The sequence below is a fragment of the Neoarius graeffei genome, chromosome 13 (genome assembly GCF_027579695.1).
Source record: "Neoarius graeffei isolate fNeoGra1 chromosome 13, fNeoGra1.pri, whole genome shotgun sequence".
NCBI classification, from domain to species: domain Eukaryota; kingdom Metazoa; phylum Chordata; class Actinopteri; order Siluriformes; family Ariidae; genus Neoarius; species Neoarius graeffei.
This window is the reverse complement of record NC_083581.1, coordinates 80,585,900-80,612,598: the sequence shown is the minus strand read 5'-3', so window position 1 is coordinate 80,612,598 and position 26,699 is coordinate 80,585,900. Positions and strand designations below refer to the sequence as shown.

The following is a 26,699-nucleotide window of genomic DNA, read 5'->3' as shown; positions in this document are numbered from 1 at the left end:
TCATGGTTCTGTCCCAAAAACTACAATCCCGATTCCAAAAAAGTTGGGACAAAGTACAAATTGTAAATAAAAACAGAATGCAATGATGTGGAAGTTTCAAAATTCAATATTTTATTCAGAATAGAACATAGATGACATATCAAATGTTTAAACTGAGAAAATGTATCATTTAAAGAGAAAAATTAGGTGATTTTAAATTTCATGACAATAACACATCTCAAAGAAGTTGGGACAAGGCCATGTTTCCCACTGTGAGACATCCCCTTTTCTCTTTACAACAGTCTGTAAACGTCTGGGGACTGAGGAGACAAGTTGCTCAAGTTTAGGGAGAGGAATGTTAACCCATTCTTGTCTAATGTAGGATTCTAGTTGCTCAACTGTCTTAGGTCTTTTTTGTCGTATCTTCTGTTTTATGATGCGCCAAATGTTTTCTATGGGTGAAAGATCTGGACTGCAGGCTGGCCAGTTCAGTACCCGGACCCTTCTTCTACACAGCCATGATGCTGTAATTGATGCAGTATTTGATTTGGCATTGTCATGTTGGAAAATGCAAGGTCTTCCCTGAAAGAGACATCGTCTGGATGGGAGCATATGTTGCTCTAGAACCTGGATATACCTTTCAGCATTGATGGTGTCTTTCCAGATGTGTAAGCTGCCCATGCCACACGCACTAATGCAACCCCATACCATCAGAGATGCAGGCTTCTGAACTGAGCGCTGATAACAACTTGGGTCGTCCTTCTCCTCTTTAGTCCGAATGACACGGCGTCCCTGATTTCCATAAAGAACTTTAAATTTTGATTCGTCTGACCACAGAACAGTTTTCCACTTTGCCACAGTCCATTTTAAATGAGCCTTGGCCCAGAGAAGACGTCTGCGCTTCTGGATCATGTTTAGATACGGCTTCTTCTTTGAACTATAGAGTTTTAGCTGGCGACGGCGGATGGCACGGTGAATTGTGTTCACAGATAATGTTCTCTGGAAATATTCCTGAGCCCATTTTGTGATTTCCAATACAGAAGCATGCCTGTATGTGATGCAGTGCCGTCTAAGGGCCCGAAGATCACGGGGACCCAGTATGGTTTTCCGGCCTTGACCCTTACGCACAGAGATTCTTCCAGATTCTCTGAATCTTTTGATGATATTATGCACTGTAGATGATGATATGTTCAAACTCTTTGCAATTTTACACTGTCGAACTCCTTTCTGATATTGCTCCACTATTTGTCGGCGCAGAATTAGGGGGATTGGTGATCCTCTTCCCATCTTTACTTCTGAGAGCCGCTGCCACTCCAAGATGCTCTTTTTATACCCAGTCATGTTAATGACCTACTGCCAATTGACCTAATGAGTTGCAATTTGGTCCTCCAGCTGTTCCTTTTTTGTACCTTTAACTTTTCCAGCCTCTTATTGCCCCTGTCCCAACTTTTTTGAGATGTGTTACTGTCATGAAATTTCAAATGAGCCAGTGTTTGGCATGAAATTTCAAAATGTCTCACTTTCGACATTTGATATGTTGTCTATGTTCTATTGTGAATACAATATCAGTTTTTGAGATTTGTAAATTGCATTCTGTTTTTATTTACAATTTGTACTTTGTCCCAACTTTTTTGGAATCGGGGTTGTAGAACTCCAGCCTAGTTATTGTTCTGTCTCAAACATTAACTATTCAAGATTCTCTCCAAAATGCTAGTGTTTATGCCTAATTAGCATTCTTACTAGAATGTTGGCCAATTTATGTTTCTGGCCCAAAACCCACTCACTAAAAATTTAGGTTTCGTCCCAAATGTTAACTCGCTCACTAAAAATCAGCCATTTTCTGGCTTGATCTCAAATGTTAGAATCATGCCAGGTTGCTGTTCTTACAAGAACATTGGTTCTGTCCCAAATGCTAGAACTTATATCTCGTTAGTGTTTTTACTAGAATGTATTAAGTTTTACGGATCCGGATGCTGAAACTCATGCCTCGTTCATTTTCATATTTGGGCACCTGCTAGAACTCATTCTGTTCTTACCAAAAACACTGACCATGTTAGGGTTGCGTCCCAAATGCTAGAGGTTAAACACACCAATGAGACTGCCTCTTAATTAAAAACATTTGTAGGTAGTGACTTATTTACAACTTTTACAAATCTTTTTTTTTTCCTTTTTAAATAAATGGTCTTTATTTCCATTTTGACTTTGATTTTGAAAACAAATTTTGGTCCGGGGAGGAGGGTTGTCATTGAAGGGACCGGGAAAGGTGTTTGCTCTGATTGTTATTAGTTCCACGTTGCGAACGCAAAGGCTCATGGGACGGTTCATGTTTAAACTTAGAGAGGTTTGGGGCTAAATAGCGATGAGCCACAACGGCCGAGGGTCCTGCATTAACGGATCACCTCCAGCCCGTATGACACGCCTGCATCATGGAGGAAAATAAAAGCATTTCTCCGAGATCCATGCAATATACAGAGCACAGGAGGTTTCATGAGAAGCTGAGATCTCCTTCTTGCAACTCCTTCTTGCCATATGAGCTCAGTACCGGATCAAATAGGTTGCTAGGATACATTGCTACTTTTACATTTTGAGTTAACAGAATGGAGAGGTTTCTTTCACAGCTATCCAACTTGCACAAGGAAAGGTAGACGGTCCACCAATAGTTAAAAATAGCTTTTTATACTGTGTGTGATTCTTCATCATCGATAACCAACTTTAAGTCCGAATGCCTTGTCGGCAGGTAACGATTTACTCAGTTCATGATATGTGGGTCATGACTTGGTTTTCTCATGGTATTTTTGAAAAAATATTAAATGAAGAAAATGTTCTGACCAAAAAATGTTACATTTATTTTCCTATTCTGAATCAACATAAGTATTCCTTTTGTTAAATAAAACAAAAAAAAAACTTGTTTAATTTTCTTAATAACCAACAATTATTATTTACCGTCATTTGTTAAGGTTGGACTAAAATATAATACCCGATTAACAAAAATATTCATTGTATTAAAAATGAAAAAGTTCATAACAAATAATCCTTTTCTTAATAAACTTTTATAAATATTTGTACTCCTTCTATTTGCTTCACTTTTCTTTATTTTTCATCGGTCTGTATAAAGAGAGAGAGCTCTGATATCTTGTTAAATCTATTTGTACACAATCACACAACAGCTCTCATTTTAGATCTGTTTTTTGTTGTGTGTGTGCAGCATTAGAGCTGTGTTACTTCCACCAAGGGTGAAGTCATGTGCATTCCCACTACTGTATGTTATTGCGCCTGCTGCTGTCTAAACAATGCAATTACAGCGAGGAAAAACATAGAGATGACACATCGTTATAAATCTGTATCATAATTTATCGCTGCATGACATACCGTTACATGCCTAGTGCCTTGATGTTCTGGTTTGACTTGATGTGCTTTAGCCCTAAAAAGGTTGAAAACCTCTGTACTAGAACACAAGCCAAATTAAGGTTCTATCACAAATGGTAGAATTCATGCCTAGCTAGTGCTCTTACTAGAACATTTTAAGATACCTGTTTAAATATTAGAATCATCCGTATTTATTGTTCTTATGAGAAAAATGGCCTTTTTATGGATCTGTGTTCAGTGCTAGAACTTATGGATACAAAGTTTTATGCTTAACAACTGTTGTTGCTAGAACATAAGCCATTCCAAGGTTCCATCCCAAATGTTAGCAGTCATGAGTAGATGGTGTTCTTCTTAGAACATTGATCATTTTAAGGGTACATCCCAAACTAGATAGTGTTCTTGCTAGAACATAAAATATTCTAAGGTTCCATCCCAAACTACCCCAGATAGTTTTCTTAAAAGATTGACACAAATAGTTGTAAGAACACTAAAACACACATCAATTGTTTTTTAAACTGCCATTTTATGGTTCTGTGCCAAAAGCTGCACCACAGAACACATGTTGGATTTGTGTCTTTACGAGAACATCAGGTATTTTAGGATTCCATCTTAAATACAAGAATCAGGCAGCGTTAGGGTCCTCACTCAACTCTGTGAGTGAAGGAATGAACAAATGAATGAATAAACTGCTGCAGCGAATCATGTGTGTGATTGCTTTCTGTAGAACACATAGACTGAAATGACTGCTTCTTCTCCACCCACTTGCACCTCTCTCTCTCTCTCTCTCTCTCTCTCTCCCCATTTCTTTTCCCATTACTGCCCCTTTATCCTTCTCTCTGTTTTCTCCTTTTCTCTCATCTCTTCTCTCAGTCTATCATTGCTGCTTTAATGTAGATGGAGAGATCAAACCAAAGATCAAAAGAAAGACTTCTCTCATTTTTTTTCCATCTGCTTCATGATCATGCCATCCACACAAAAGTTAAATAAAAGTTTGTCTCATAAGATGATGATTCAGGGAGGAGTGAGAGAAAGGAAGAAAAAGCAGGATAAAGAGAGAAGGAAACAGAGAGAGATTATGATATACAGAACAAATAGAGAGGGAGAGAGGTGGGTGAACAAAAAGGGAGGAGAGAAATGGAAGGAAAGAAACAGAATGCAAGAGAGAAGCTGAGATGAAAGAAGGAACAGAAAGAAGGAAACGAATAAAGGAATTGAGAAAGGGAAAGTAACAAAGAGGTAAAGAAATAGAGAGAGAGGGATGTAAAGGGGGAAATCAGGGACAGTGTGAGGGAATTAAATTAAGGGAGACAAACGATAGAAACATGAGGCAGAGTGGAGGTATAGAGAGAAGGAAATAAAGGGAGGAAAGAGAAAAGATGGAGGGATATTTAAAATAAAGTAAGAAGGAACTGGTGGCAAAGAGATAGATAGATAGATAGATAGATAGATAGATAGATAGATAGATAGATAGATAGATAGATAGATAGATAGAAATAAACACATAAAGTAGAAACAAAGTAAGGAATAATAAAGAAAAATTAAATAGATGAGCCAAGCAAAATAAGGTGTGTGCGTGTGTGTGTGTGTGTGTTGGTCCAATGTTAAACAATTATACAGCCTAAGTGAATTTTCTTGAACGATAATCAAGTATTCGTTTCTTTTCCACTAAAACATGCACACGTGTGCACACACACACACACACACACACACACACACACACACATCCCCGGGTGTTTTCGGGGGAAGCGTGACTGTGTGAACAGTGCTATTAATGGTTCTGGCTGGCAGCACCCGTGTGTGTGTGTGTGTGTGTGTGTGTGTGTGTGTGTGTGAGGAGTCAGCACTTCTTAAAGCAGAACATGACATACACAATTATATACATTCACTCTTTACACACCTGCTACAAAGGCAAAGTACTGCAGATTCAGCACCACACACACTGTAATCAGGTGTTAACAGAGATTAACAGTGTTCCATCCAAAGGTGTGCTCGTTAGATCAGTTTAAGGTTTCAGATGATACTGAGTGCAGAGAATTAGCATGAAAACGCACAAAACATTATTAACAAGCACCCATGCTGGTGGAGTGAGGGCATTAAGGACATTCTAAAGATTTACTTTTTTATTTAATAATTTACTTTTAATCAATAATTTGGGTAACTGTTTATAGTTTGAACATGTCCTCATCATCAGACAGGATCACAATACACAATCAGTGAAAATAATTAAAAAAAAAAATCAATCATGGAATCACCCAAGGAGGCGGCACGGTGGTGTAGTGGTTATCACTGAAACCTCACAGCAAGAAGGTCCTGGGTTCGAGCCCCGTGGCCGGCGAGGGCCTTTCTGTGTGGAGTTTGCATGTTCTCCCCGTGTCCGCGTGGGTTTCCTCCGGGTGCTCCGGTTTCCCCCACAGTCCAAAGACATGCAGGTTAGGTTAACTGGTGACTCTAAATTGAGCGTAGGTGTGAATGTGAGTGTGAATGGTTGTCTGTGTCTATGTGTCAGCCCTGTGATGACCTGGCGACTTGTCCAGGGTGAACCCCGCCTTTCGCCCGTAGTCAGCTGGGATAGGCTCCAGCTTGCCCGTGACCCTGCACAGGATAAGTGGCTACAGATAATGGATGGATGGATGAAATCACCCAAATATTTCTCGTGTGCTAAACCTTTATCATGGGTGTAAGTTAGAAATGGGTGTATTTGGGCTTGGGCTTCATGGGAAGCAAAGAATATTCATTAATCCTGCACTTTTTGTCTGTGTGCTTGATTAGTTCTAGCCCTGGGGTTTAGTAATTTAGGACAAATGCTAACATTTACGAGGATCTTGTCATAATCCAGCTACTTAGCTTCAAGTGGAGCTCGTGATAACAACATGGTAAAGTTGTGTACACAAAATGCTCGGCAGAACATGGCTGCTTGGCAACAGTATTTAGAATTTAGCACGCTAACGAGCTGGTAATTAAATGTCAGAAATGCTGAGGCATAATGAAAAGATGAGGCTGTTGGGAATCTCATCTCATTATCTGTAGCCGCTTTATCCTGTTCTACAGGGTCGCAGGATCCTATCCCAGCTGACTACGGGTGAAAGGCGGGGTTCACCCTGGACAAGTCGCCAGGTCATCACAGGGCTGACACATAGACACAGACAACCATTCACACTCACATTCACACCTACGCTCAATTTAGAGTCACCAGTTAACCTAACCTGCATGTCTTTGGACTGTGGGGGAAACCGGAGCACCCGGAGGAAACCCACGCGGACACGGGGAGAACATGCAAACTCCGCACAGAAAGGCCCTCGCCGGCCCCGGGGCTCGAACCCGGACCTTCTTGCTGTGAGGCGACAGCGCTAACCACTACACCACCATGCCGCCGCTGTTGGGAATATCAACATTTTTCTCAGAAATATTATAAAATTATAAAGAAAACCCTGAATGATGAAAAGAAGAAGCTTTTATTTTTGTCACATGCATACTCAAGCACAGTGAAATTCCTCCTCTGCATTTAACCCATCTGAAGTAGTGAAAACACACACACACACACACACACAGAGCAGTGGGCAGCTATACTACAGCACCCAGGGAGCAGTTGGGGATTTGGTTTCAGCCATGATACAGAGGGAGGGGAAAGCGCTGTTCATTCACTCAATTCCCTCACATTTTTCCTGCCGGTCGAGGGAATCAAACCAGCAGCCCTTCAGGCCACTGCTGCTCCCAACATACTAATTAATCATCCGCAGATAAATGTACTTCCATGGCCTCCACCATTTGCGAAAACATCAGTAAACATGCCACATCTCATGAACTCTCATGAGCTTTCAGAAAATTTCCACTTCCAAAGTCAGAAATATGACAAGAAGGACGTTGATATGGACTCTTCTCATGAACACGGCAAACATGAGCCTATTTCAAGCCACCATTCATTAATACTACACTTTTGTGCTTACAGTGGTGCTTGAAAGTTTGTGAACCCTTTAGAATTTTCTATATTTCTGCATAAATATGACCTAAAACAACATCAGATTTTCACACAAGTCCTAAAAGTAGATAAAGAGAACCCAGTTAAACAAATGAGACAAAAATATTATATTTGGTCATTTATTTATTGAGGAAAATGATCCAATATTACATATCTGTGAGTGGCAAAAGTATGTGAAGCTTTGCTTTCAGTATCTGGTGTGACCCCCTTGTGCAGCAATAACTGCAACTAAACGTTTGTGGTAACTGTTGATCAGTCCTGCACACCGGCTTGGAGGAATTTTAGCCCGTTCCTCTGTACAGAACAGCTTCAACTCTGGGATGTTGGTGGGTTTCCTCACATGAACTGCTCGCTTCAGGTCCTTCCACAACATTTCCATTGGATTAAGGTCAGGACTTTGACTTGGCCATTCCAAAACATTAACTTTATTCTTCTTTAACCATTCTTTGGTAGAGCGACTTGTGTGCTTAGGGTCGTTGTCTTGCTGCATGACCCACCTTCTCTTGAGATTCAGTTCATGGACAGATGTCCTGACATTTTCCTTTAGAATTCGCTGGTATAATTCAGAATTCATTGCTTCATCAATGATGGCAAGCCGTCCTGGCCCAGATGCAGCAAAACAGGCCCAAACCATGATACTACCACCACCATGTTTCACAGATGGGATAAGGTTCTTATGCTGGAATGCAGTGTTTTCCTTTCTCCAGAAATAACGCTTCTCATTTAAACCAAAAAGTTCTATTTTGGTCTCATCCGTGCACAAAACATTTTTCCAATAGCCTTCTGGCTTGTCCACATGATCTTTAGCAAACTGCAGACGAGCAGCAATGTTCTTTTTGGAGAGCAGTGGCTTTCTCCTTGCAACCCTGTCATGCACACCATTGTTGTTCAGTGTTCTCCTGATGGTGGACTCATGAACATTAACATTAGCCAATGTGAGAGAGGCCTTCAGTTGCTTAGAAGTTACCCTGGGGTCCTTTGTGACCTCGCCGACTATTACACACCTTGTTCTTGGAGTGATCTTTGTTGGTCAACCACTCCTGGGGAGGGTAACAATGGTCTTGAACTTCCTCTATTTGTACACAATCTGTCTGACTGTGGATTGGTGGAGTGCTCAAGGGCACTTCAGCCATTCCTGGTGCTCCAGGGAATTGAGTTGGTGAACTTTTGGTCCCAAAGCTGCTTCTCTGACCATTAGGCCATGGCTTCCCCTAAATTCCCATAAATTCAATTCAAAACCCAAAAGTTCACCGGAAGAAAATGTGAAAACAGTCAAAACCTTTCAGGTGACATGCACTACAGTGATGAATCACTTTGAACAAAGATGAAATGAACGTTTTTGTTGGTAGGCAGAAAAGAAATGGTGGAAAAGTGAAACATTTTCATCTAAAGTTTAGCTCAGTGAAAAAGTTCACCTTCTCATGGAACATTTTTCACAGGAAGTGATGTTTTTATGGTTAGAGATGCGAAGTACCTCTGGCCAGTCCGGGGTTTATCTGTGACATCAAACAACTGGAAGTGGGACTGAAATAGAACACTATCGAGAACAGGGTTCTATTGAGAACAGGTTACGCGACAATACAGAAACATGAGGTGATATAAGATCATCACCTTTCTCCTCTCTGTGAACATTTACAGCTTCAAATGGCCACCAGATTTTTAAGCCTGAAACAGAAGCTCATATTAGACAGAAACCTGCTGTGAATTCATGAACAACTCATAAAAAATACTCAAACACTACACTGCCAGTTTTTTCATATTTAAGACCAAAACACTCTTAAATATCATGCAATTTTTTCTTATATTTGCCCCCCTGCACTCCCCCCTCCCCCTCTCCATACAATGAGAAAACTGGAAGGGCACTTGGTCGAGTCCATACCTCTGCCAAGACGCAGATCTGGATTTGCATCAAAATCTAATGAATTGTTCCATGGCTCACTTTTCCTCCAAATTTCATCCAAATCAGTTCACTACTTTTTGAGTTACGTTAGGAAAAGACAAAAACGCACAGGTGAAAATATAACCTCCTCCTACAAATTTGGCAAAGGTAGTAATTACCATGTTTATATAAGAAAGAAAGAAAGAAAGAAAGAAAGAAAGAAAGAAAGAAAGAAAGAAAGAAAGAAAGAAAGAATTTGGTGAGGAGAAATGCAGAAAGTGGCATGAGAATATACAGAAAAGGAAAAATATATAAAGGGGGTGGAAGGAAATGACGAAAGAGATGCAGAAAGTGAAGATACCAGAGAAAACTAAAGAAATGGATGGAGAGAAAAGTAGGGGATAAAAGAGAAAAACAGAGAAAGAGTAAGGGAATGAAGCTGAGTGAGAAAAAAAGAATCAGAGATGGGAGGTGGAAAGAGAGAAAGACAGATCAAGAGAAAAGAGGGAAATTTTCAGTGAAAGTATTTCGTGAAAAAGAGTAAAAGAAATAAATGACAGAAATATATAGAGGGAAACAGACAAACATCGGAGGTTGGAATAGAGAGAAAAGGGAATCCAAAAATGTCAGCTTTTGTAACTTTTTGGAAAAAAATAAATAAACATGCCTGTAATAGAGTGTGAGGTTATCAGTGGGCTGAAGAACACACTCATAAAATAATACACTCAATCGAAGAGCTGTACTGTGTGTGTGTGTATGCAAGAGTGTGTAGGATGTGTGTGTATTATAGAATAAAATGGGGTTACCAGGTTCAGTGTGTGTGTGTGTGTGTGTGTTGAACAGTACATTCTCTCTCAGTTGAAATAATCTCATTTATTCCCAGAAGTTCTCTTCATGTCCTTTCTGTGGTCTCAGTAAATAAAGTCATCGTTCCAAATCATGCTCTAAACCCGACTGTGTGGAAGACGACAGGAAACTGTAACGATATTGTGAGGGTCACCGCCACACAGGGGTCGATCATCCCACGTTTGACCTCTGCACATTATTCATCTGCTGCACAGTTTATCATTTACACTCATGTTTATGATCTCACACCAATCACCGACTCAACACCGTTTGTTTGATTTACAGTTTATTTGCTTTAACTCAACACTGTTTTATATGGAGTGCACACATTTTAACGCTGTAGGGTTGCAAAAGCTGTTTGTTTGTTTGTTTGTTTATCATTAATCCTGTGTTTCTTTGTTTTTGAGGGTTTTTTTGAGTTACCCTGAGTGTTGGGGGCGGTCCCTTCCTAGTTGGGTAAAAGGCGTGGCTGAGTGCTGAGGAGACCTAAATCTTGGATCCTGCTCATTAGGCTGTACCACGCCTCACTGTGGGCCTGAGGGGGGTTTGGCTTAAGTTAGTTTTGCTTTGTATCTGTTTGTAGTCAGAGTTTATTTTTGTTTCGTCCTTCTGTGTTATTTCATTCAGCCGAGCCGCTGTATTGGTTCCTTTTAGTCTCATTGTGTCGGGTCAGTGTTTGTTCATTTAACGTCATGGCAGAAGTTTGTGTCTCAAGTCAAGTTATATTTTGTTCACCTCTTTTATAGGCCTAGTTGTTGTTGTTGTTGTTGTTAATAATAATAATAATAATAATAATAATTTTGGTCTTTATAAACTTCTGAGCCAAAAACTCCAGTGTCCTGGTGCCCCACTGTTTGCTCCCTGACAGATTTCCTTACTCTCTGTAATTCTCACTGTCTCTAGTCACACTGTTGTCGTTTATGAGGAATAAGACATTCAGCAGGAAAAGCCTTTTTTATATTTTCTGAAATTTCTGACAAAAAAGCTTAGAAACCTCTCACGCATCAGGAGCAGCCTGGACGCTTCAGTGGCCTTGGACGCTTAAATTTCCTTCTTATTCATTAAACATTTCAGACATTTCATAAAGATTTTCAAGCTTAAAATCTAACCAGACAGCTGCCACATGAATCAGGAGCTGCTCAAGTTCCCAAAACATTAAATATCACTAAACAGGTAAGAAGCACATTGATTAATAAATAAAAACATGATAATTGTTGTGAAATTGCTGTCGTATATAAGAGGAATAAAGCATGGAAAAGAATCAAGTTCCACCTAAAACTCCACTTCATCACAACACGTCACCCCCAACAAGTTTTTTTATTCCTTTTAAACGACAGCAATTTGCCAAAGGTTACTTTTTTTTAAAAGAATGACATGTCACACAAAAGGAGGTACGTGTGTGGCCAGAGGGGGCCTCCTACGCTTTGAAAGACTGTTTTAGCACTACACACTGGGACAAAGAAGCAGCCACTTACAACGAGCATATAGACTTGGAGGAATACACCGAGGCCATCACAGTATACATCGCTCAATGCACTGATGATGTCACTCACTGCAAAACCATCACTGTTCATGCTAACCAGAAGCCTTGGCTGACAGGAGAGGTTCACAGGCTCCTGTGGGCTCGGGACGCAGCCTTTAGGGCCGGTGACACCGCAGGACTAGCAACACCCAGGGCCAACCTGTCCCGCGGCATCAGGGAGGCAAAATGTCAGTACAGCAATAAAATATCTGGACACTTCAGCAACACCAGAGATGCACAGTCTCTCTGGTGTGGCATTCAAACCCCCACAAACTACAAACCCCCACCACAGACCTGTGAGAGTGACATCACATTGCTAAACTGCCTCAATAACTTCTTTGGACACTTTGAAACACAAAACAACACACCAGCACAGAAGACCACTCCTCCCTCAGATGAGCAGGCCGTATGTCTGGCTCCAGCCAGCGTGGAGAGGACCCTTTCCAGGATCAACCCATGTAAGGCAGTTGGACCAGACAACATACCTGGTCGTGTTCTGAAGGACTGTGCCATGGAGCTCAGGGATGTCCTCGCTGACATCTTTAACATCTCCGTGAACCAAGCTGTTGTCCCCACGTGTTTCAAAGCTACAACCATAATACCAGTGCCGAAGAAGCCCCTCCCATCCAGCTATAATGACTATTGACCCGTAGCACTGACTTCCATCATCTTGAAGTACTTTGAGCGACTGGTCATGCAGAACATCAACTCCATCCTCCCTCCCTCCCTGTCATGACCCATTCCAGTTTGCATATAGGTCAAACAGGTCCATAGAGGACGCTATCTCTGCTGCTCTCCACCCAGCCCTCACTCACCTGGACTCAAAGAACACCTATGTGCGAATGCTGTTCTTGGATTACAGTTCAACATTCAACACAATCATTCCCCAGCAGCTAATACAAAAACTCGGACATTTGGGACTCAACACACCTCTTTGTAACTGGGTGCTGGACTTTCTTACAGGGAGGCCACAGAATGTGCGGGTCGGCAGTAACACCTCCAGGACCATCATGCTGAATACAGGGGCCCCACAAGGGTGTGTGCTCAACCCGCTGCTCTTCACCCTGCTGACCCATGACTGTGTACCAATCTACAGCACCAACCACATCATCAAGTTTGGGGATGACACGACTGTGGTGGGCCTCATCACTAACAACGATGAAGCCAACTACAGGAATGAGGTGAGCCAACTGGTCCAGTGGAGCAAAGACAACAATCTCTTCTTGAACATGGGGAAGACCAAAGAGATTGTAGTCAACTCCAGGAGAGGTCACTCACAGCATCCCCCTCTGACCATCAATGGTGCTACAGTGGAGAGGGTGAGCAGCACCAAATTCCTAGGGGTGCACATTGCTGAGGACCTCTCCTGGTCCAACAACACTGCATCACTGGCCATGAAGGCTCAAACTCACCTCTGCTTCCTCCACAAACTGAGGAGTGCATGAGTCCCACCCCCCATCATGTGCTCTTTCTACAGGGGCACCATTGAGAGTGTCCTCACTGGCTGCATCACTGCGTGGTACGGAGGCTGCAATGCCTCCTGCCAGAAGACTCTGCAACACATAGTGAACACGGCCAGCAAGATCATTGGTACCCCTCAGCCCTCCCTTACGGACATCTATCACTCCTGTCTCACCCGCAGAGCCATCAGCATCGCTGGTGACACCTCCCACCCTTCACACTCACTCTTCAGCCTCCTGCCCTCAGGGAAAAGGTACCGGAGCCTCCGGGCCCGCTCCACAAGATTACTGAATAGCTTCATCCACCAGGCTGTCAGGATGCTGAACTCTGTCCACTACCTACACACTAACCCTGGACTGTAATACATTACTGTTGTATCTGCTGCTATTGGTCATTTGCACTACTGTTCATGTACACCTCATAAGCTGCTCTTCTAAGCACCTTCTCCATTACAGATATTGTACTGTATTTGCACTTCTGCTATTTTGTACATTGTTTGATTTTAGAGTGTATTTTTACCGATATATACACACTGTATATTTGTTTTTCTTAATACAAATATTTTTTTACCTGATTTTACAAGTAAGGTGAGAGAGAAACAGCATTTCAATTCTCCTATATGTCCTGATAGTGAACTGACAATAAAAAAATCTTTGAATCTTGAATACAGTTAAGTTATTCCATGAAATCGAGCCGTACATGAGCTGATAGCTATAATCCATGTACGATGAGATTGAGTGGAATAACTTTTATTCTCTCCACATTCACTGGATTTTGAGAAACAGAGCATTTTTCTTTTTTGCAAATTCGATAAATAAAAACTTTATACAAAACGTCTGACAAAATAATTTCCACTAAGAATGTAAACAAACCTAAGAACTAATCAATATCGTTCCATGGCAGGTTTAGATTATTTCATAATTGCTACTGAACTGTATAACGAGACGGTCAATGACGGTGTAGCTCACTCCGGCCCCGTCTAGTCCAGAAGGAACGATTTAAAGTGGGCCACCTTGCACAATAAATGTTGCAAGCTATATACGCTATATACAAGCTATATACAAGCTATATACGCTATATACAAGCTATATAAAGAAGCGATATCCACCCTAGGAATACCGACCTATTTACCAGAAAGAATCCAAAACAGCGAGGAATTGACCGAGAAGAAGCGATTTTTGTTGAACTGCTCATTAAGGCTTAATTAGTCCATAACTTCATTAATAATTGTAATGAAGCAAATTTGGGTAGAAGTTATATGCACCCTAGGTTCCCCTACCTTCATACCAGAAAGAATCAAAATCGGTGAAGAATTGAGGGAGAAGAAGCGATTTTCATGAAATGTAGACGCCAGACAGACAACGGATAATGCATGATGGTGTAAACTCATCACTTGTCAGCCAGATGAGCTAATAACTTGTTGGCCTGCTTACAACTGTCCCACAAGTGAGTGGACTGATAAAATTGTTTTAACTTGTTTTATATGAAACTGTTGTGAATATTTTCTGTAAAATGTGTTAGTAAATACGTTATTTTCTAAAAAGCAAATTAAAAATAAGCACTGAATAAAAACCCATCTGTCTTGTGTAAATAAAGATACACAATTCATTGTCTGGTGGTCAGGTGTTTATGAGATACATTCCCTTGCACTTATGATCGGGTTGCCTGTGGTGGGACACAGACATCGTTTGTACATACGGTCACAAAAACAATCGAAAATCAGGTCGATGTGTTTCCATTTCCTCTGACGTACGGAGCTCCACTATTATCTGGAGTCCATAGTGTTTAGCTGTTACTATAGAAAGAATTATACATGAGAATGAATGCGTTAATATAAACCTGTGGTATAACATGTTGTAGGAAATGAATCTCTGTTCCGAATCAGTAAGTAAACTGTGCTGTGGTATAACGATTTTTCAAAACAACATCAATCGCCACCATTTTTTTTTTACCACAATGACTAATTCTACTACATACAAGATACACTCTGTGGGATAAACACGTCATATATCAATGTTTTTTCCCCATTAATATTTCTCCTTTTTGTTTATATAACTGACTCTGAAGAATTGATGAGACATTCAGTATGTGTACTGTATATATAATGGTATATGATCGATATTCCAGGGAAAGTGCTTGTACTTGTATAAAACATTTTTTTTTAATGTTCAAAAGACACAAAGTCTAAGGAATGACCCCGTATTATACACATTTTAATATTGGTTTATCTAATGAACATCATTTATTTTATATGAACATATAGCTAATATTATAATATAATATTTAGCTAACAATATAGAGAGGATATTACACAGTGGTGCAAAGATCTGAAGTTTCTCTTTCAGTGGTGAACATGAGTGAGTGAAGTCAACGAGTGAAAATATTTTCAACACAGGACGATAAACTTCATATCTTCACCCCACCGTGTAATGTTCTTTATATTACATGGACACATCCACAAAAAAGTTACACAAGTTAATCAAAAGAATTTTAATTTTGAACCAGTTTGCCATTTTGACAGCACATGTCGAGTCAGCGGGAAAACACTGGGAGTGACGTCATCGGAGCGAAATATCGGGAATTATTATCCATACATGACACTTTTTCGATGGAATAAAACCGTGTTCTATTCCCTTCTAGCGGGTTTCATTCATTTGGTTTGATAGCATGCAATATTGTTAGTATATCGCTTATCCTATGTGTATTACATCACTCTACCCAATGGAGAATGAGCGTTGAATATGGTTTATGATATTGCATGGTTGTCAAGACAACATGACGTCACACGTCGGAGACGTAAAACTTCCGTGCTAGCGAGTGACTGTGACAATTTGTAAACAAACATGGCCGCCAGGTTTGCTTCATTAAATACAGAAGATTTTGAGAGAATTTTGAAAGAAAAAGACGCGTTCAGCACCCGAAAGGAATGTGTATGGATAATAATAATAATAATAATAATAATAATAATAATAATAATATTGTCTGGCTTTTTTTTGTGGTCTATCAGATATATTCCATTCAGCTACTCGTCTTCGACTCGTTCAGTATCATACTTGCTGAATGGAATATATCTGATAGACCATGAAAAAAAGCCAGACAACATTAGTTAATTATTATCCAGAGGCTGTCTTCTTGGAGTAGGAGATCATGTCATTTCCTGAAGTGTATTTCATGGAGATTTTTTTTACTCTGTAACAGAGGCGATTTAAATTGTAGTGAAGTAAAATGCCTCAAAGTAAAATACTCAAACTAGAAGGGCGCTCGGTCGAGTTCATACCTCTGCCAAGCCATTTTTTAGAACATCCTGGATCCACACACACATCTGGATTTACATCAAAATGTAATCTATTGTTCCTTGGCCTATGGTTCATCTTTCCTCAAAATGTCATCAAAATCTGTTCACTACTTTTTGAGTTACATTGGGGACAAATAAACAAGCAAAGTGAAAACTTAACCTCCTGTGACAAAGCTGGCGAAGGCAAAAAGTGTATAACCACAAAAAATCACCTTTGTTTCAGTAATGAGATTAATTGTAATTCCTTCCTTCCATCCCTGACATTATATTTTGTGATGTCTAATATTATTTCTAGCTGTCTGTCCGTAACTTGCTGTCTGTCTGTGTGGAATCTGGTTCTCTCTCTCTCGCTCTCTCTTTATATATAAAAACGCTTCTATCGGCTACTCAACCAATAAAGTCCAACTACACAGAATATCCATTGTGTGTGTATGTGTGTGTGTTTGTACACCCATGTGCTGTTATCTTCAGAAGTGTGTTCATATCCACCTACAGGCGCTTCAGACTGAGACCTTGACGTGGGTTTTAAAACTCATTCCACTCCAAGTGAAACTTTACCCTCAAATGTCACTACAAAAATAAAAACCTGTCACACGAGAGCTTTTCAGAACGTCACTCCTTATTAGATCATATCAGTCCGTGTGTGTTTGGCCTCTCGGTCTCTGACCGTGGCGTCATGTTTGTCCTGGTGCGTGTGTTCAGCAGCGCCCCTGATCAAAAAGGGAATTTTGGAAATTTGCATAATTTCTGAACCATTTGGATGGAAAATGGAGCTGGTGTTCGTGACTCAATGTTGCATGCTATTTTAATCATCATCAATGTTTCTGACCAAAAGTGAAAGAACACAGAAACGAAGGTTGAGTCATGCTTAGGAAAGCACAGAATATTCAATATTCTTATTGAGGAGATATCGGGTTAGCTGAGAGGAGGACTGAGAGAGAGAGAGAGAGATAGAGAGAACATTCATTCGTTCACTGGGTCGGATTGTGGTGGATGTGGAGCTAATCCTGGGAATACTGACTACAGGACTGGGAGACAGACAGATAGATGAGCAATGGAGGGCAATTTTAATACTACAATAAATATGAAAAGCCCCACAGTCCAAAGACATGCAGTTAGGTTCACATGGGGCAGTTGGGGCCTGAGGTTGGGCTGAAGTGCCCTTGAGCGAGGCCCCTGACCCCAACTTCTGCCCAGGTGCTGTAGTATAGCTGCCCACTGCTCTGTGTGTGTGTGTGTGTGTGTGTGTGTGTGTGTGTGTGTGTGTGTGTGTGTGTGTGTGTGTGTTCACTGCTTCAGATGAGTTAAATGCAGAGAGGAATTTCACTGTGTTTAAGTGTGCATGTGATAAAAATAAAGGCTTCTTCTTCATTGATAAAAAAAATATTAACCCAGTGACTGATTTTCAAATATTTCAAAAAACTAATTAAAAAGTTGGAAAAAAAACTCATGCCAAATAAATTAAATTTAAAAATCATCATGTGTCAGGAAAGTAATATAAATTCTTTAATGGTTATCTAAAAACATCAACAGAAAAGAAAGAAAGACGACACTGCTAAGTAGTGAACACTAGTGGAGGGTTTTACACACACACACACACGCACACACACACACACACACAATTGTCAAGGACAGGTTTGGATGAATGACGTAGAGGAAGACAAAGATACAAACTGATGAAAAGGAAGGGAAAGGATTACTAAGAGTGTGTGTGTGTGTGTGTGTGTGTGTGTGTGTGTGTGTGTGTGTGTGTGTGTGTGTGTGTGAATCCTGGATTCTGCTGTGTCAGACAGATCTGGTGGCATTGCTGCGGGAAACACGATCAGCTTCGAGGAAAAACGCTGCACACAGGAAAAATGAAGCGTCACACACAGACACACACACACACACACACACACAAAGAAAAAGGACAATACACATCTATCTATCTATCTATCTATCTATCTATCTATCTATCTATCTATCTATCTAAAGATAGACGACTGAAGACGTCAGTGGGACAGAAGTTTCCTAATGAAGGGAAATACTCTGAAGTGTATAAATGAGTTTATGATTAAGAACACTGCGTTCATTTTAGTTTTGACCCTGGTGTGTGTGTGTGTGTGTGTGTGTGTGTGTGTGTGTGTGTGTGTGCAAAAACCTGAAGTCATTAAGTTACATTTCAGCATGACCTACAGCTGTGTGTGTGTGTGTGTGTGTGTGTGTGTGTGTGTGTGTGTGTGTGTGTGTGTGTGTGTGAGAAAACATTATTCATAAAAGAATGTCTGTTTCTCAGGCTGATGAATACCGTCAGGCTCTATATTAAACACAGCTCTGTATTATAGTCACTGTGTTATTATACTGCTCTGAAATGTGAGTCATCAGTGTAAAACCACTGCACTTATTCACACACCGCCAGGGCATTGATCACAAACACAGCCGTCTGCCGACCAATTTATCCACAATCTCGTGCAGAAGACTGAATCCTCCATTCAGATTGAACAGAAGGTCTGATTAGTTTGCTGTAAGCGCAGTTCAGCTTCAAATCCCGGGTCCTTATTAATGCACTCCTTTAACATCATATCGTTTCCATAGTAACGGCTTATTCATAGGGGCGTGTATGGTGCTGACGCCATGAAACGGATTACGAAATGTGCAATCACTGATATGGTGAAGTTTTATTTTGCCTGTTTGTCTCCAGTCATTAGGACTTTACGCTTTCAGTTTTCTCAGTACTGAAGTTCATTTTGTTGATTTTTAACTTCAAGCAAAAAAAGAGTCGAGGTTGAGAGGGAGCATGCTGCTTCTCACTGCTATAACGTTCATTTACGTGATAACAGGAAGGAGCTCGTTATGCAGATAAAGCCTTAAACATGACTATAAACAGAAAAAAGTATAATGTGTCATCCTGTAATAAATAAAATTGTCCTCATTAGCCGGATTTCCATCACAATTTTGTGTACAATAGAAGAAATATTTTAAAAATTTTGACAAAACACAACAGACCTCCTCGGACTCAGGATCACATGATCTGGAATGAGAAAACACAAAGCCAAAATGGCGGTCACTAGTAGCTTGACTAGTGTGGCCATGTATGGCTGTTTCTATGATGAGGGGTTAGTATTTTGTGACATGACACTCAAAATGTAAAAGTGCGAGGAGAGTTTTAAATATGGGCTGTAATCAATAGTTTTAGTCCCCTGGTATATAGTACATCATAACAGGAGGTACTCTCCCACTGTGCTATACAGGAGACCACACTGAAAACCGTGAAAATCTGGCATCACACACGTAACCTGGACACTAATTTTTGAGCCAAAAGATTTACAAAAATAGTCAGTCATGATTTCTCACAGGGAAATAATAATGTAGTTACCGGTAGGTGTATCAGACGCTCGCTGGCTGTGGTGTGAAAATTGTTCATGCAGATGTCGTTTAATTTTCCAAACCTGTCATTGCTTAATTCTTGAATATTTTCCGTCACTAAAAATCTCATAATCTCTGCTTTCCAAAGAAATGTATCTGGTGAAGATCTGTTCAGGACTTTGGGAGTAACAACAGGTTGAAGTCGGTACACCAGAGTAAAAACTCTGCTCACGGGACGGCGGGAAACTGCCGCTGCTTTTTACATGGAAGTAATAAATCATGATATACTGTTATTGGAAAACAATCGACTTGAGGGTTGTAACTTACTCCATTTTGCATCAAGCTCTATTATTGATTGTTTTCCTATCCCAGCACATTAAATGTCACTATAACTGGATAAAACCTGCATGTCATTCTGTAATAAATTAAATTGTTCAGGATGGCAAATTGTCCTTTAAGAAGAATAAAACACTTCAGAATGTGCTGGTAAAGTTTTCCTATAAGAGCACACATTCACTGTAGCTATTAAATATAACTAGAAATGGATAAAAAATCTCATCTCATTATCTGTAGCCGCTTTATCCTGTTCTACAGGGTCGCAGGTGAGCTGGATCCTATCCCAGCTGACTACGGGCGAAAGGCGGGGTACACCCTGGACAAGTCGCCAGGTCATCACAGGGCTGACACATAGACACAGACAACCATTCACACTCACATTCACACCTACGCTCAATTTAGAGTCACCAGTTAACCTAACCTGCATGTCTTTGGACTGTGGGGGAAACCGGAGCACCCGGAGGAAACCCACGCGGACACGGGGAGAACATGCAAACTCCACACAGAAAGGCCCTCGCCGGCCACGGGGCTCGAACCCGGACCTTCTTGCTGTGAGGCGACAGCGCTAACCACTACACCACCGTGCCACCCTGGATAAAAAATTTCAGCATTATTCTTTAACAATAAATTTTTTTTATTTTCAGCAGGAAACTGCTGTCGTATAAAAAGAATAAAACACTCCAGGACGTGCTACTGTACTGTAGGAAAAATAATCAACTTCAAAACTCATGTTAAGACACAACACCATGAATATTATTCATTATTCTCTCCACATTCACTGGATATGAGCAATCGTGCGCTCTGATTGGCTACTCTACTACTAGGAAATCAGCTCATATACTGTGAGTAGAGAAAAACAAAATGGCGGAGCGTGTTACTGAACCAACCGAGGATGAAATAAAACCTCTACTCGAAACAAAACCCCCAAAGTACAAAATGAAAGTATTTGATAGTAAGAACATATCTGTTCTTATTTTTCAAGAATTATTATAAATCACATTTTTCACAAATTGCTCCGGTCATTTCGCCGGTTTGTTTACATTCTAAGCAGAAATGATTTTGCTGGATGTTTTGTATAAAGTTTTTATTTATCAAATTTGCAAAAAATAAAAATGCTGTGTTTCTCAATATCCAGTGAATGTGGAGAGAATAAAACAGTTATTCCACTCAATCTCGGTGCTACGCGCCTCGTCACCTATCAGCTCATGTACGACTCGATTTCATGGAATAACTGTTAATTATTTTCCTGTATCAGCACAACCCCAAGTGTTTTATTTCTTCTCTAATTCTGGATTAAATGCTCTTTTTCACAGATGTTGACAGATGTTCAGAATGTTCCCAACGTACTGAGAGCTGTTTCTGTGGAACATTCTCATGAAACACGACCTGATTTAGAAACCTTTATTCGTCACATGCACACTTCAAGCACAGTGAAATTCATCCTCTGCATTTAACCCATCTGAAGCAGTGAACACATGCACACACTCACACACATGCACACACACACACACGCACACACACTCAGAGCAGTGGGCAGCCACACCAGAGTGCCAGGGGAGCAGTCAGGGGTTCGGTACCTCGCTCAAGGGCACCTCACATTAACCTAACCTGCATGTCTTTGGACTGTGGGGGAAACCGGAGCACCCGGAGGAAACCCACGCGGACACGGGGAGAACATGCAAACTCCACACAGAAAGGCCCTCGCCGGCCACGGGGCTCGAACCCAGGACCTTCTTGCTGTGAGGCGACAGCGCTAACCACTACACCACCGTGCCGCCCACAGAAGCACAGAACATAGCATTTTGTTGCACTGAAGTCTAACTTCGGTTGCTCAAAGTGCTGTAAAATGTTCTCTTGCTCAGAAATGTTCAGCAGTTTGGATCGTTCCAACTTGTCACCTGTCAAAGCAAATGATTTATAAATGAATGAATTATTTTTATTTATTTATTTAATTGAGGCTTATTTAAAAATCTAAAATGGCGTGAGGGTTTTCTCACAGTGCTGACGCTGCACCTGAATGGAATGAGTCAAAGAGAAATGAGAAGTGTGTGTGTGTGTGTGTGTGTGTGAGAGAGAGAGAGATATGCAGAGAGCAGTTTTGATTTGAGTCAGAGAGTTTGTGTAGGACGAATCTCTTCTCTCAACATCTCTTCTTTCAGTTCATCACCATCTCCTTCTTCTTGCTGTCTCCTACAGAGTGTATTAATGCTCTCTCTGTATGTGTGTGTGCGCACGTGTGTTAGAGTCCATGAGATCTCCAGTCACTTCGTACAAGTGTGTGTGTGTGTGTGTGTGTGTGTGTGTGTGTGTGTGTGTGTGTGTGTGTGTTTCTCAGTGAGTAAGACGAGTGGGCGAGAGCAGCAACTGGTCTGCTGTTGCATGGCAAGATATTACTCATTTCCTTAGCTATGTGTACACACGCGCGCACACACGCTCACACATGCACACTCTTTGCAAGCTCTCGACGTCTTGTGACTCCTCGGTTGTGTCTGTATCAGTGTGTTTGTGTGCTGCAGGCCTGTTGCCGTTGCTGTGTGTGTGTGTGTGTGTGTGTGTGTGTGTGTGTGTGTGAGAGAGAGAGAGAGAGAGAGAGAGAGAGAGAGGAAGAAAAGTGGGATCTGTGCGTTACACACTCGGGGAATTTTAGCCACTGCACGGATAGCTGCTCTGCCCACTCAAAGGTCAGTCACACCATATCAGCACTTGGATGGGAAATCACTCTCTCTCTCTCTCTCTCTCTCTCTCTCTCTCACACACACACACACACACACACACACACACACACACACATATATTCTATGTATTCTAGATGTTCTCCAGTTTGCTTATTCGAGTTAAATTCGGACTGTATGCAGGTTCTGAATGATAAAGTTCTTTAATATCCATTTATCTGTTGATTAATTTAAGTCTGTTCTATCTGCATTGATGTCGCTATCAGGTGTGATAATCTGTACAAACCTCGCAGTTCAGTTCAAGTCCAACTCCAATCACTACGATGGGATTATAAATCAGTTCCTTATGCATCTCGATTTATCCTGTTTTTTTTTATTCTGCATCCTAAATTATAATATATTTTCTCATGATGCATTTTGCTGCTCTTAAAACATAACAATAATTTCCATTGACTAAAGGGTTAATGAATTTCTATCAGAACAACTTTCACTCTTTACTGCTGATCGAATGTGAATGATATTTCAGATCGAACTCTGTAGAAACTCTATTTGTGAAACCTTTTCACTAAATTGCTGTAGTGTTGCTTGTCGTGGCAAAACGGATTGCTCTGAATAAACACCGTGTCTTATGGTGTACTTTATTTTTGCTTAAATAACAAACTGATTTTCTGAAACGTGAACTTATCCCAAAGGAAACAATTTCCAGACATGTATCATGTGTCATCACGGATCCAGACCAGGACGTCTAAAAAAAGTCAATGCCCAGTATATATCAACAAGAAAACATTACAATGGCTGGTGAATAAATCAAAACAATAATAATCTCAAATGTTAAAAGTTTTATGATGAGTCATAAATATGCTCAGTCTTTCACACTTATTCAAATCTTCATTTATTTTAAGTAAATATCATACAAAGCATAAAGGAATTTAATATCTGCATGAACCTGCATCTGCATGAAGCTGATATTTATTTGTTTTACAAAATAGTTGATTATTATACCTTTTGTAAGTTTGATTTAAGATGTTTTATGTCAAATCTTTCAAGACACAAACACAATGAACTTCATAATCGATCAGTTTTCCCAATCTCCACCGTCTACATGTATTTATTGTTCGATAAGATCAATCTATTTCTTCATCATGTGACCTATTTCACTAGTCATCTGCACAGTACTGCTAGAAACTAGAAGCAGAAAACAAAAGAAGGAAGGGAAGTAGAAACCCTTCAATACTGATTTAAACACCAGTGTTAACACACTTTAGTACTGCACTTTTGTGAGATGGATCCTTCTAATTTATACCCTCTGATCAGCCAAAACATTAAACCCACTGAGAGGTGAAGAAGTGAGTAACATTGATGATTGCATTACAGTGGCACCTGTCGAGGGGCGGGGTTTATTAGGCAGCAGGAGAACAGTCAGTTGTTGAAGTTGATGTGTTGGAAGCAGGAAAAATGGGCGAGTGTAAGGATCTGAGAGACTCTGACAAGGGCCAAAGTGTGACTAGCCCATATGGTCCAATCCCACAGAAGAGCTACTGTACCACAAACTGCTGAAAAATTTCACGCTGACGCCTTTCTATCAGAGCCAGCAGTAACTTTTTCAGCAGTTTGTGCTACAGTAGCTCTTCTGTGGGATTGGACCATATGGGCTAGCCTTCGTGCCCTATGACAATCAGTGAGCTTTCGACACCCATGACCCTGTCGCTGGTTCACTGGTTGTCCTTTGGATCCTTGGACCACTTTTGTTCGGTACCAAACACTGCACACCGGGAACGCCTCACAAGATGGACCATTTTGGAGATGTTCAGACCCAGTCATCTCACCATCACAATTTGGCCCTTGTCAGAGTCTCTCAGATCCTTACACTCGCCCATTTTTCCTGCTTCCAACACATCAACTTCAACAACTGACTGTTCTCCTGCTGCCTAATAAACCCCGCCCCTCGACAGGTGCCATTATAACAACATAATTGATGTAATTCACTTACCTGTCAGTGTTTTTAAATACTTTATTTATATATACGTATATATATATATATATATATATATATATATATATATATATATATACACACACACACACACACACACAGTTAGGTCCATATATATTTGGACACTGACACAAATTTTGTTTTTTTACCTGTTTACTGAAACATATTCAAGTTATAGTTATATAATGGACATAAAGTCCAGACTTTCAGCTTTCATTTGAGGGGATCCACATTAAAATTGGATGAAGGGTTTAGGAGTTTCAGCTCCTTAACATGTGCCACCCTGTTTTTAAAGGGACCAAAAGTAATTGGACAATTGACTCAAAGGCTATTTCATGGGCAGGTGCGGGTAATTCCTTCGTTATGTCATTCTCAATTAAGCAGATAAAAGGCCTGGAGTTGATTTGAGGTGTGGTGCTTGCATTTGGAAGATTTTGCTGTGAAGAAAACATGCGGTCAAAGGAGCTCTCCATGCAGGTGAAACAAGCCATCCTCAAGCTGCGAAAAGAGAAAAAAAAACATCCGAGAAATTGCTACAGTATTAGGAGTGGCAAAATCTACAGTTTGGTACATCCTGAGAAAGAAAGAAAGCACTGGTGAACTCATCAATGCAAAAAGACCTGGATGCCCACAGAAGACAATAGTGGTGGCTGATCGCAGAATAATTTCCATGGTGAAGAGAAACCCCTTCACAACAGCCAACCAAGTGAACAACACTCTCCAGGAGGTAGGCGTATCAATATCCAAATCTACCATAAAGAGAAGACTTAGTAAAGTAAATACAGAGGGTTCACTGCATGGTGCGAGCCACTCATAAGCCTCAAGAATAAAAAGGCTAAATTGGACTTTGCTAAAAAACATCTAAAAAAGCCAGCACAGTTCTGGAAGAACATTCTTTGGACAGATGAAACCAAGATCAACCTCTACCAGAATGATGGAAAGAAAAAAGTATGGCGAAGGCGTGGTACAGCTCATGATCCAAAGCATACCACATCATCTGTAAAACACGGCGGAGGCAGTGTGATGGCTTGGGCATGCATGGCTGCCAGTGGCACTGGGTCACTAGTGTTTATTGATGATGTGACACAGGACAGAAGCAGCCGGATGAATTCTGAGGTATTCAGAGACATACTGTGTGCTCAAATCCAGCCAAATGCAGCCAAACTGATTGGTCGGCGTTTCATAATACAGATGGACAATAACCCAAAACATAAAGCCAAAGCAACCCAGGAGTTTATTAAAGCAAAGAAGTGGAATATTCTTGAATGGCCAAGTCAGTCACCTGATCTCAACCCAATTGAGCAGCATTTCACTTGTTAAAGACTAAACTTCAGACAGAAAGGCCCACAAACAAACAGCAACTGAAAACCGCTGCAGTAAAGGCCTGGCAGAGCATTAAAAAGGAGGAAACACAGCGTCTGGTGATGTCCATGAGTTCAAGACTTCAGGCAGTCATTGCCAACAAAGGGTTTTCAACCAAGTATTAGAAATGAACATTTTATTGACAATTATTTAATTTGTCCAATTACTTTTGAGCCCCTGAAATGAAGGGATTCATCTCATCTCATTATCTGTAGCCGCTTTATCCTTCTACAGGGTCGCAGGCGAGCTGGATCCTATCCCAGCTGACTACGGGTGAAAGGCGGGGTTCACCCTGGACAAGTCGCCAGGTCATCACAGGGCTGACACATAGACACAGACAACCATTCACACTCACATTCACACCTACGCTCAATTTAGAGTCACCAGTTAACCTAACCTGCATGTCTTTGGACTGTGGGGGAAACCGGAGCACCCGGAGGAAACCCACGCGGACACGGGGAGAACATGCAAACTCCACACAGAAAGGCCCTCGCCGGCCACGGGGCTCGAACCCGGACCTTCTTGCTGTGAGGCGACAGCGCTAACCACTACACCACCGTGCCGCCCTCCTCACATTTTTATGCAATCATTTTGTTCAACCCACTGAATTAAAGCTGAAAGTCTGAACTTCAACTGCATCTGAATTGTTTTGATCAAAATTCATTGT

The 26,699-nt window shown here is 40.8% G+C and overlaps 1 protein-coding gene across 7 annotated transcripts in view; it reads left to right on the top strand.

The window, feature by feature from the left end:
• The window catches only part of zmp:0000000926 (uncharacterized), a 99,891-nt gene that overhangs the window by 50,790 nt on the left and 22,402 nt on the right, over positions 1 to 26,699 (top strand). For 3 of the 7 annotated variants that reach the window (XM_060938622.1, XM_060938624.1, XM_060938629.1), the window contains exon 1: positions 22,467 to 22,686. The exons of the other annotated variants lie outside the window; for them this stretch is intronic. The gene's annotated coding sequence lies outside the window, so the exon portion shown is untranslated. Of the gene's footprint in view, positions 1 to 22,466; positions 22,687 to 26,699 lie in introns of those variants that run through there. 7 annotated transcript variants of the gene reach the window in all.